At 38.1% G+C, this 12209-nt stretch overlaps 1 long non-coding RNA gene and 1 other non-coding gene across 4 annotated transcripts; both read right to left on the bottom strand.

Annotated features, from left to right (window-relative positions):
• Positions 1-2349: 2349 nt before the first annotated feature.
• LOC111321646 (uncharacterized) lies at positions 2350-10666 on the bottom strand. 3 transcript variants are annotated; one of them, XR_002693992.2, is made up of 10 exons: positions 10595-10666; positions 9348-9421; positions 8818-8860; positions 6667-6704; positions 6045-6090; positions 5628-5686; positions 5334-5387; positions 4598-4638; positions 3790-3829; positions 2350-2682 (listed from the first exon to the last, which is right to left on the bottom strand). It is a non-coding gene; the product is annotated as an uncharacterized LOC111321646 (long non-coding RNA). The 3 variants fall into 3 exon arrangements; XR_002693993.2 differs by lacking the exon at positions 10595-10666 and adding an exon at positions 9515-9703; XR_015992579.1 differs by lacking the exon at positions 10595-10666 and adding an exon at positions 9562-9703.
• Positions 3638-3738, bottom strand: LOC148721785 (small nucleolar SNORD12/SNORD106). Its single transcript, XR_015992874.1, has one exon. It is a non-coding gene; the product is annotated as a small nucleolar SNORD12/SNORD106 (small nucleolar RNA).
• Positions 10667-12209: the final 1543 nt, after the last annotated feature.

Raw genomic sequence — 12209 nt, 5'->3', positions numbered from 1 at the left:
TGCGCTTTCAAAAGAACCCCAAACGGAAATATGTCGTCGCAATGGCAAAACGCGACAGCATTGGAAACGATTTGAGGACAATTTTAGTTAATTCAAGTTCAAATGACTCTATAACTAAGCAAAGGTTAAGGACGAATTATCTAAGCAAAAAAGTCTTTTGTCGTCTACTCGGACTGTAACAGCTGGAGTCATTGTCTAGAAATAATCATGTTCCATAGTTGGTCTAAGACACATCACTCAATAACTCAGTCCGGTGCAGTTCATAACGTAGCTATTTCAATACTGTTGTGCCATTTTCCCACGCCAGTACATGATCAAGGTCACAGGTGCCACCGGTGAACCTGCCAATAATACTACTTGGACAATGCCACTAAGTTCATCAGAAGATTTTGAAACAGCGGTGACACCTCTGCCATAAACACCAAATTAATGAAGCACGTGGTTAGGTATCTTCCTACTAAACGAAAAGGCACGTGAGAGATATTTGATTAGCAAGGTCACGAGGTGATACCTACAGCTCATGCAAAGGCATCTCCAGCATACTGTAATTGCTCGAATATGTACTTGGACATTGGACACTTATTTGGCTCAAAGGAGGGGAAGGGCGCTTAATTTAAGGAGGGTGCTTTTCCTTCTCCTACACTGATTCCTTTTAAGCTAGAGGTTAAACAAGTGTTAAGTGGCAATGGAAACAGGTTTTTCCCTGTCCTTATTAATCAACAAAGTGAGCAAGAAGAGATGGGCGGTTATTCGAGAGAGGTGCCGACACTATGGCCTAAGGCGTGATTATTAATATTTAAAATTTGTAAATAATCGCATAACTCAACTTTTGGTTGCAAATCGATTATTAATAAAATATCTATCTAATCAGTAAACTGTCGATAAGCTGGCTTGCCAAAGTTGAAAAGGAACTGTTGTGGTTTTCCTGTAATGTCCGAAAAGAAAAGGAACACCCCGCAAAACAAATAAAAGCAGTAAAATCTGGTTTGGCAATCGGCTCAATGGGAACATGCCCCCAAGAGATTATAATCTCATGTCGCCCTTGAAGTTATATTTTAATCTTAAATGAAACAGTATGTGCCATTAATATGTGCTTGGAAGGAAATACTTAGATATTATCGCTAGTTGCGGTCCCGATGGCGAGATTTTCGTGGTGTTACCCTGGCTAAGACAAAAATTACACACTGATCGAAAAAAATGAGTCTGTCAGAAAAGCAATATGCTCTAAGGAAACGACTGTTAACTTCTCCACGATACATCCTGCATTATCCAGCAAACTGATAAGAATACTCAAACTTAACAGGAAGTTGATATCTTGATATAACACCTAATTCTCCTTATTGTTTTAAAAAGAAATGTGTCTTAGCTAGAGGGGAGAATTAACAAGCAGATCTAAAGAGTTGAAGGGTTAAGATTCGGGGGCAACCTGATTAAGACTGGGTGCGAACCTCTGTACCATGTGCACAGTTTGCAAGGGAACAATTTTTTTTAAAATCAAGTTTCATAAGTACCTTGTGAGAACCTCTTCGCAGCTTGTGCATTGAAGATTTGCTAAGCTGATCGTGTTAAACTCTGAGACGAGTCAAAGTGATTTGTATCGATTCGACCACGATTCTGTTCTAATCACGTACTCTCATCCCTCTTTAAATAGCTTTCCCTCCCAATCCTTTCGTTGTTTCATTGGTCAGCACTCAGTCCTCTTTATCAACTGGAAAGTAACACCTCGTTTGCTGGAAAATAAATCTGTTGGTTCTTCGTTCTGCCAAAGCAGTAGCCACTCAATGAACTTTAATCAAATCTACTCTTTCTTTTTCCCTCAAGGAAACACTGAAGAGGGGCTCCCTCCCTCCCTCGATTTCCCGGTTTTTGGGCTACTGGGACAGAATGTTAGGCGGAATTGGACAATTTTTACATTACCTGCAACATTTGCGATTCTTCCGGCGGATACGAAACTTAGAAATGAAGGCATTAAGCTGACCCATGCGTTACTGAGAGACAGGAGCCAAGTTGCCACTCCCCAGCTTAATCAGAACTTTAATTGGGCTCTTTTAGACAATCCCTTGCATAGTTACGCCGACAAATAGTAATTGCAATATTAAGTAGTTGCACAGTTTTAACACATCTTGCATAGTTAAACCAGTTACCACTATTGGGGTGGTTGGATCGTAGTTCCATTTGTCAACTGAAATACACTTTTAAGACGAACCCAAGGGGGGTAAACATTCTTTGAATTGACTATTTCGGGAGACAACAAAAAAAATAGCTCCAAATGCCCCAAATTTTCTGCCTAAACAGGAAGCGGTTTCGCTTTCAACGGAAATGAGCTAATAACTTCACTACTATTCAATATTTTGTCTGAGTAAACACAGCAGGTTTTTATTCGACGTCATAGTGAACATTTGAACACCATATCTACCATACTAGAAAGCTATGCTCAGCCTCATGAAGAGTAGAGACAAGCAAAAAAAAAAAAGGCAACGCCTGCAAGAATTTTCTTGCTCTTTCTTTGTGTGACTACACCCTTACTGAGAACCTGATGTTTATTGACTCTACAGAGCTGGCATTACCAGCTCCCTCAAAAAAACCAACCATCTCACTGTTTAACCATTTCATCTTCTTTCTACACAGTAACATCTACAACAATAGTAAGCTTGGTCATGTCTTTTCATGAAAAGTTTCATCCTACAAATATAAGTTAAAGAATTCAAGGTTAGAATCATGAATTCATACCGATAAAATCAATCTGCCCTGCAGAGGGTCAAAAGTTTAATTGATTAATTTCAGACAGGAAACAGATTGCTCAGAATTTGATCGCTTTTAATCTTTGTGCAACCTTTAACCTTCTGGCATGCTAGAATCAGTCCCACAGTCAAATTTGAGCACTGTTGGTGTGCGTGTGTGTGAAAGTATCTGTAGAGTCCCTTTTATTACCACCTAAAAATACTTATAATTCCTGAAAAATTAACAGTAAAAAGGGTTCCTCTATTGTTTTTACCTGTTCATGGTTTGTACAACTTCAGACAAACAAAATTCAAGGACTTTTCAAGGACAAAAAATGGTTTTCAAGGACTAAGTTTTATTCATAAATCTAAACCATTTAAGATTGAATACAAATTAGCCCACCACTCAATTAAATTGAAAACAAAGGGAAATGAAAAATTAATCAACCAAAACAAAGCCAAACCCCTACATATGTTTACGTTGCCCCTTAAGACAAAAGCACATGGCAGACTACCCCACATCGGAGGCCCTGTGCAAGAAATTGAGGCACAGATCCAACTTTGATTCATGTACCAATCGCGTTTTATACCGACCATTTTCGCTCTTCGGTAGTTACTAGTGGACACATTTTCCATAGCAATATCGTTTCATTTATCAGAAAAGCATTAAGGTGCACAGAAGTTGCTAAATTTCAAGGAATTTTCAAGGACTTGACCAAATTCAAGGACTTTTCAAGATTGTACGAACCATGCTGTTGTACTTAAAACGAGGTAGAACACTGCCCACATCAAGCATGAATTTTACACAGTTTTAAATTGAACATTAGAAAAAAGCCAATCAAATGTTGCAATCAGCATTCAAGACATTCAAACACATGTCAAGGTTAACATTTGTATTTTGGATATACCTAACATTTAGAGTGTGGTCAGGCAGTTCTGGCTTGTCACAAAGTGACAATGAGTTTATCATCACTGTCGATATGATGGGGAAAAAAGTTTTTACATCATTCCACACTTTTTAAAAATTCAGTTAAAGGTCCCTCTATCAGTATCCCCAACCCTTACTCACCAACATACATTTCTTGGCAGGTAGTAAGCCCTCTTTCAGCCTATAAAAAAAGGTATTGGCAATAATGAAAATGGAACTTGTTATGGCAGGAAAAACCCAAAAGCCTATTTTTGTACCATCAGAACCAGTCAGACATCCAAGGAATTAAAACCATCAGCAAGATGCAATGATCTTTCTGGTGGAAACTGCGAACAAGGCTAAGTATCATCATCCTGGCTTTGAAGTGGTGTTTCATTGTTCTTCAAGATTCAGTTAACCAACCAAGGGCCATTGCTCAAACATTCTGATAATAACTGGTCCCGAACAACTCTGTTTGCCATGTTAACATTCAAAATCATTGTATGACGTTTTTTTAAAGAATCGACCAATTAAAGAGATGTTAAGGAATGGTCCAGTTTTGTGAGCTAAGACCCACACTACCCCGATGACCAAGATCAAGGACTATGTTACCCCCCCCCTTCCCCAGCAATGGGACTTTCATGGGCAACCTTAGAAAACAATCTAAAATCAAGAAAAGTGGAGTTCTCATAACTGTGTGCCATAAGGGGAAAAAAATAGTGTGTTTCAATGAAACAGCAAACAATGTTGTTACACAATCATATCTTCCGCCATTGGTGAGGTTGGGGGGAAAGGGAAGGTTAAATCAGTTCATTCAAAGCTGGTTACATAAGATAAAAAGGAAACCCAGTCCATCCAAGCAGAAAAAGGCATGCAAAAAAAAGTTATGAAAGTACACAATTAAAAAAAATTTCCTGAAAAGCATTAGCTCATTATCCCCAGCTGATATTTCCTCACATAATAAACTCACCTGTTCCTTAAAGCTGTGAAACATCTACCTTCTTTTGAGATCTAGAAGAGTAAAATAACCAAATACCCTTGTCAAGTATATCTTAACAAGATTTGTAACTAAAATCAAGTTGTGCAGATGAACAACTGATCAGACATCCAAGGATATTAACCCGACATTAAGACAGTAGCATCTTTCTGGTGGAAACTGCGAACATGGCACTAAATCATCATTCAAGTTGCATAAGGTAACCCTTTAAACCTTAACATCATGTATTTTCTCCATAACAATCCCTATCCATTTCCCAAGGTGCTAACAAGGAGAATTTGTTTCACAATCAAGGGCTTCTTCTGTTAGTGATCACTTCTTTTATTCTCAAAACCTTCCGCTGTGATTCAGGGGTAATATCAAAAGAAAAATTTAGACGCTAGTCACTCAAGTGTCCAAAGATTAATCCAATCCAAATGGCGTGATTGCTTTGACCAACACAACATAGCAATAACTCTGCCAACGCTTACACTTCTATGATGTCTATAACATCAATCGATCACACTTTTCAAGGCCATGCTCTTAGAAAAATTTGAGGGAGCCCAGTACTCTAAAACTGTGAAATCCAGGATGCCCAGCATATGCTTATTATGAAAAAACTAAGATTCCTGAGTCATCTAAGAGTAAAAGTAAGGTGCCAAAGGCCACCAGGTGCTGATAGATCACAGCCCTGCTTTTCCTCAAAACATGAAAGGAAATATATGTTCACCTCAGTTCCTGTTTTCTTTTTACATTGATGATCCTTACTGACAAGCAAATTTCCCTGAAATCATAACACAAGTCTGTCAAATTTAGTTTAACTGAAGGCAGAAGCATAACTTAAAATAAATAAAGTAAATATCTTCAACCAGTCAGACATCCAAGGATATTTGAACCAACATCAAGATATAGAAATCTTTCTGGTGGAAACTGCGAAAATGGCAAAACATCATCATTCTGGTTGGAAAACCTTAAATTTACCAAAAATAAAAATGATAAAAAAAAATTAACACAAAACTGTTACCTTTCCTAAAGGAAGTTTCTTCTACAAAGCAGAACTTTGGCCAAATGACAACATATGAACTGCAATATAACAAAATCAAAGTGTGTGTTGTAAAAATAATTAGCAAACTTTTCATGATTAAGTTTGAGTGACCTTGCAGCACATATTCTTTTTTCAAAACAGGAAGAAATTTTTTGACAGCAGTGCCCAGTGCATATTTCTAACAAACACAAGAATTTGATGCAGTCAGAGAGGTTTGGCTTGGTCACAAAGTGACAAAAGAGTTCTCTTCATTGTCGATAAGATGGGGAAAAAAGTTTTGCTCATCACTCTGCACCAGTTCTTGTTTTGCCTACTACTGCATTAAAGCAACCATTACCTGAAACATTAGAAAGGCAAAAAAAAAAAAAAAAGAAAAGAAAAGGGATATGTACACACCCTACAAGCTGCTGGATTTGCCTTGCCATTTCTATCCCTTAAGCATCTGAAAGAGACATTTGAGCTTGTCACACAGTGTATGATGAAGATACAAGTTGCAGAATAGACCATGGGAGAGTATCAGACTGACGTGACTTATCAGCATCATTGATATGACAGGGATAACTGAAAGTTTCTCATCACAACTCTCCAAATTAAATATTAATAGTTCTTGTTCAAGACTGTGCTCTAATTGCAGTATGTGCTGATACTAGCATTTAAACCTTATTTTCACAGACTAAGCTGACTTAACCGAAGGCATCCAAAGCACGTTTGATATTGAGTATTTACCTTACTACACTTTTTTCTGTCACATGCTTGTTAGAAAAAACAAGGTGATGAGCTTTTTTCATATAGTGCAAAGAACAAAAAATTTGAAAAATTGCTTTGCTGTGACACATCAAAAACTTTTTATAGCCAGTTAACATCTTGCTCCAAACACAACATAGTTAAAACAACTCAAATCTTTGCAGCTACAAAAAGGAAGGTTATGGTCACCTTTTTTTTCCCTGCAAATTTCCACCTGTATTGGAATCAAACAGCTTTAAAACTGTTCAATATATACATAAACCTTCCTACTTACCTCAACTACAGATGGAAAAGATCCTCCGTTACATACCACTGAAACAAATAAATGCAAAAAATTAATTCCAAACAGTATCATTTCCTAAATGGTCTTTACACTAAGAGATGGCAAGTCATTTCAGAATAAAAATGCGTTCAATGTGCAACATAGGCACTCATACAAGAGGTGTCAGAAAGAGGTTTTCATCAGAAATAACTTGCTTTTATCCACAGGGTTTATTCAAGAAATTGGCCATAGAGCCCAGAGGACCCCATTTATTAAAGCTAGGTGACCCTCTCAGCAACAACCTGCTTAGTGTGTGCTGCTTCCTAAACAAGTTGTTTGGCTCATTGTTATTCCTACACTGCCCCATCCTCGGAGACCCAAGGGGCTGTGGGTCGATTTTAAGTTACGGCATGAAGAGCCCCTGAGGGCATTGTCTTACAAGACTAGTTCCAAACGGTCGCAGTCGTTCTGCCATCTGATTGGTGCCAGAAAATCTTTGTGTTTTTCTGCCCAATCAGAGTGAAGTGTACTTAGAGTCCTTTCGTGTGTTTTAACACGGACATATACTAATAGCTCACTTGCTCGCTATGTTTGTTAGGGCCGTGCGACGGAGATTTGCTTGAGGTGAAAAGTTTCAGTCTCAGCACACAATGTAAGAGAAATCGATCAGATAGTCCGCAAAAATCTTACCGGAAATTATACTGAATACTTTCCCAGGTATCACTAGAGAACGTGTTTTAAAGTTTGCGAGGTTTGTACATTGCAGTCATTGATATGTCGCTTTAAACGTTAAACGAGATTTGAGCTTAAATCTTTCTAGATTTTTTGCATAATTTGCTGTGACTGAAACTTTGCCAATCCAGTGAAGTTATTTCGTTGCACGGGCCACACAGGTATGTCGAGCAACTGGCGCTTTCGCCTACGTAGCTTTCTGCTTTCTGTGCGCGCCAAAATCTAATCTTCGCTTTGTAGTGAAGTCCTTCACAATACGGCTTAAGTTCGTGGACGACCTCCAGCAAGCGCTCAGAGAAAGCTTAGCTGTGTTTCCGGTTAGCTAATTAAAATCTGAACAAAAACTTATTAATGAGAACATCGTGGGAAGGAGAGGTTTTTTCGGCCAGTTACCGAAGGGGTTTGGAAAGAGTTTAAAATCTTTCAACTGCTGCATAGAGTGTTAAAATTCTTGAGCTAGGGAGGCCACGGATTCTCTTCTAGTCCCTTGGTCATTGTCATTTCACCTCTTCTGTCGATTGTTGAAGACCAAGTTAAATACCTTTGATCATTGGGAATCGATCCGATGCTGCTTTCAGTGGGAAAAACAAAACCAAGGACCAAGAAATAATGGATGTAAAGGGTGGGTTTGCTTTTCTTTTTTTTCAAGCGAAGATGAGATTAGATTTTGGCACGCACAGAAAGTTGCGCAAGTACCAGTTGCTCGACATACCTGCGTGGCCCGTGCGATGAAATAACTTCACTGGATTGGCAAAGTTTCAGTCACAGCAAATTATGCAAAAAATCTAGAAAAGATTTAAGCTTAAATCTCGTTTAACGTTAAAAGCGACATATCAATGACTGCAACCATCGTGTTGTATACAAACCTCGCAAACTTTAAAACACGTTCTCTAGTGATACCTGCGAAAGTATTCAGTATAACTTCCGGTAAGATTTTCGCGGACAATCTGATCGATTTCTCTTACATTGTGTGCTGAGACTGAAACTTTTCACCTCAAGCAAATCTCCGTGGCACGGCCCAAACAAACAGCGAGCAAGTGAGCTATTAGTATTTGTCCGTGTTACAACACACGAAAGGACTCCAAAGCACACTTCACTCTGATTGGGCAGAAAAACACAAAGATTTTCTGGCACCAATCAGATGGCACAACGACTATGACCATTTGGAACTAGTCTTGTAAGATAATGTCCCCAGGGGCTCTTCATGCCCTAACTTAAAATCAACCCACAGCCCCTGGGTATCCGAGGATGACACTGCCCTTGTGTGACAACTTCTAAGTTCAAATTGTTCTACAAATTTCCATAACAGAGTTGTAACAGGGATAAATTCTTTCAAAAAAAATATCCATGCACACCAAGCATATTAGCACTTTAACATGTCTTGTATGTGACCCGCATTTACCATGCAACAAAAAATGGATTCCAAAATACCTGGAAGCTGGTGGGAAATATAGATGCATCAACTTGTGTATACCTGAAACCAACCACAAGAGGCCATGTAAATTTAAGTTATGGAGATACTACCAATAGAAAGATTGTTGATTAGTGATAGAGTCAGAGTGTTCAAAGACTTCTTCAAGACTGTGTCATTCAGAGACTCTAGTCTTTAGTATCATCAATCTATCACAAGATGCCAGCTTTCCTCAAGTCAAATTGTCATCCATAGTACCCTAATTTCTGAGAAGGATATGAAGCCTAAGATGACAGAAACATCCCATTACCTTTTGAAACCAACACCTTTGATAGATAACTTTTAAAAAACAGCTAAACCTTTGGACAAGAACAATATTAATTCTACGAAGTATAACCTTCACATTCACAAAATTTCCTGAGATTTTGCAAGAAGTGAAAATACTGCCATGACCATCTAACACTATTTCCTAACTTAAAATGAAACAAACAAATAACATTAAAGAAGAGTAACAGTGATTGATTTCATTTGCGATTCATATACTGCTCACCACTGAGAAAAATCCTCCTTATTTCTGGTACATTTTGATGCCTAAAGACTTCTCGGGTGGAATTGTGCCACACCCTAAAAGAAGCAAAAATAGGGGGAAAAAATAAGATGCCTACAATCTCACACAACTTTATCGAAATAAATGATATACAATCCAAGCCTTTATACCTTTAAGGTTGTAGAAGAGCAAGCAGCTCAGGAAAAAAAACTATTACCAGTAATTGGTAGCTGTCTTATTACCAGCCTCAGACAAATGCCTCGATTCGACATCACAGTGCCAAAGAAGCTACACAAAACGTGGTGCTTCAAAGATATGTCAGGCTCGTCATCTTTTGTCATCACCAGCTGGGACACTGACAGACAGGGAGGCTAATGGTATTTTTCAAATTGAGGGTTTTGGAAACTATTATCTGCACCCAATTTATTTCCAAGATCTGTTTACTAACTCTCCCTTCTAGCTGCTATACATCTCCCTGTTATTTAGTTACAAGCACTTTGCTGTTAGTTCATCATAGCAATTTCTATCTAACAAGTGTAAAAGCGTCTATGATAAATTTGTCGGTCATTGCAATGTACGAGAAGGCATTTATCACACTCCCAAGACTCTGCTGCATTAAGAGTGTGTCCGCAATTCAAGCAAGAAAGTTCGTAATTTGAGAATTGAAACGATATGACTTCGTAGTGGGATGATGTGACTATATTTCGGAACGATCTGACCGAAGCTCGGAACGAAATGACCAAGGAACGAAGTGACCGCACAAACAAAGGTTATGGAAAACGGAGGAAAATTTCACCAGAAAGTCTTGTTTCATTGCAGAAAAATTCCTCGATACATACACTGGATGAACAATCCATCTCTTCATACACTTTTCCTCAAGTTTGTATTCGATCATTACACCGAGAGCTCGTTCGCACAAATTTTTCTGTTTCTGATTTTTCTCTTCTGATTTCCTAGAGTTCCGTTATTGAAAGCAACAAAACTAAAAATTTCGATAGTTCTGAACGCTTAAACCTTCATTTCCTTCTTCTCGTTCATTTGTGAAACTGTTTTGTTACATTTTTAACGAGAAATTGCCACCGCCATAAACCACGTGGTTAACTGGAAAGATTCGTTGAAAGAGAATGTGAAAAGGTAATTGCCCTGATAATACGCCAGTAAGAAGATTAGAAAAGTCTGCGACTTAAGTGCACGTGTGGATATCTGCAGAAGAGGGCTAGTGATACAACTAATTCAAAGCTACAACTCACTTGAAGGGCTCTCTCGGTCAACTCGGCCACCTTGAAATTACCACGTGCACTGAACTCACTGGGGCTTGCGAATGTCACTTAATACTAGGCTCACGTGACCAAAAACCAATGCAACTATTGGTTACTACTGAAGTACAGAAAATAATACTGGAAGAAGACTGGGTAGAAAAGGAGTGGTTACTAAAGACGAACCGGACTAAAAGGCAGGCACGGTACAAATTCAAAACAATGGGAAATCGGACGATGCTGTTCAAAATAATTTGGATATAGTAAAATGCTGTTCAAAACCGTTTGATAGTATACGAAATCAGGAGTCATTACGGTGGACTATGCCTATAAAACTAAACTGAATTACCTCCAAGTAAATCAGAACAAATGCCTCCGAAGAATCTTCTTTGCACATACTAGGGAGTGTCCTGATCCATACTATAAACTCTTAGATATTCTTAAACTAGAAAACATATTTAAACTCAAAATGTGCTGCCTTATACATAAAATTGTGAATAAAGCTGATAGCATTCCAGATATCATCTCTGATGTCCTAACCCCAGCATCTAGCATACATAGATATAATACAAGATTCACAAATGAATTCAATTATTTCAGAATGCAAATATCAACTAATTCTGGCAAAATGTCTTTAGAGTGTGGTGGACCCAAGATATGGGAATCTGTGCCGCTTGAAATTAAGCGTCTCTCTTTTACTTCCTTTAAAAAAGAATGGAAGCGTCATCTTTTGGTTGGTCAAAGTTGAATTCACAACTGGTTTGATGCTAGATAAAATAACTTAGTTCTCTTGCTCCAAACTGTAGGAAATAACAAATCTTACCTCACTTTATTTACCCTACATAATTAGCATTAATTGCCTCATTCTTTCTTTTTATTTCTCGTTTTTATTTTTTTTTTATCTTTTTCCTTCTTTTAACTTAATATAATTTTTATTTATTTATTTACTTATTTCTCTTTTCTCTTTGTTTACAATATTAATAGTCTATAAATACCTTGGTTGGTGTAAATATAGAATTAAAGTAAAGTAAGTCTTGTGTAAATGTTAAGATACGCCAGTTAAATTACACGTGACAGTGGCCAACTCGAAAGCTTCCGCTCCTTTGATCACTGTGCACATTTTACTTTAGATTATTCATGTAATTTACTGTTCTTATATATTCTGACTCTTGTAATCTATAGCAATCTCTACTGTAACCTCTTAAAATAGTGCGAATAAATGAATGAATGAACCATTAGTGGATATTGGTGCTGAAATTATGACATGGATATTTACAACTGCGCATCCAAATTTATACCTGTGGGCCTCGTTGGCACTAGGGATCCAAAATTAGTTAGTCCGTAGTTATAACTCTTAACACAATATCCACCTTTCGCTTTTATTTAGGATAGCTCTTACAGGCTACCGTTGAAAACGGAAGGTACTGTCCAGAATAAGACGTTATCGTTCGAAACTGATGTGGACGGCGGCTCGTTACTGACATCAAACAGCTAAGTCTTCAGTAGGTCACTAGAGGCCGATTCGGACGACAACGCTCGAAATCAGACGATCCCATCTGAAAACGGACGCAAGGGTCCGATTACGAACGATAGAGCCCAAAATCTGACG

The sequence above is a fragment of the Stylophora pistillata genome, chromosome 10, assembly GCF_964205215.1.
Source record: "Stylophora pistillata chromosome 10, jaStyPist1.2, whole genome shotgun sequence".
NCBI classification, from domain to species: Eukaryota; Metazoa; Cnidaria; class Anthozoa; order Scleractinia; family Pocilloporidae; genus Stylophora; species Stylophora pistillata.
This window is presented reverse-complemented; position numbering and strand designations above follow the sequence as displayed.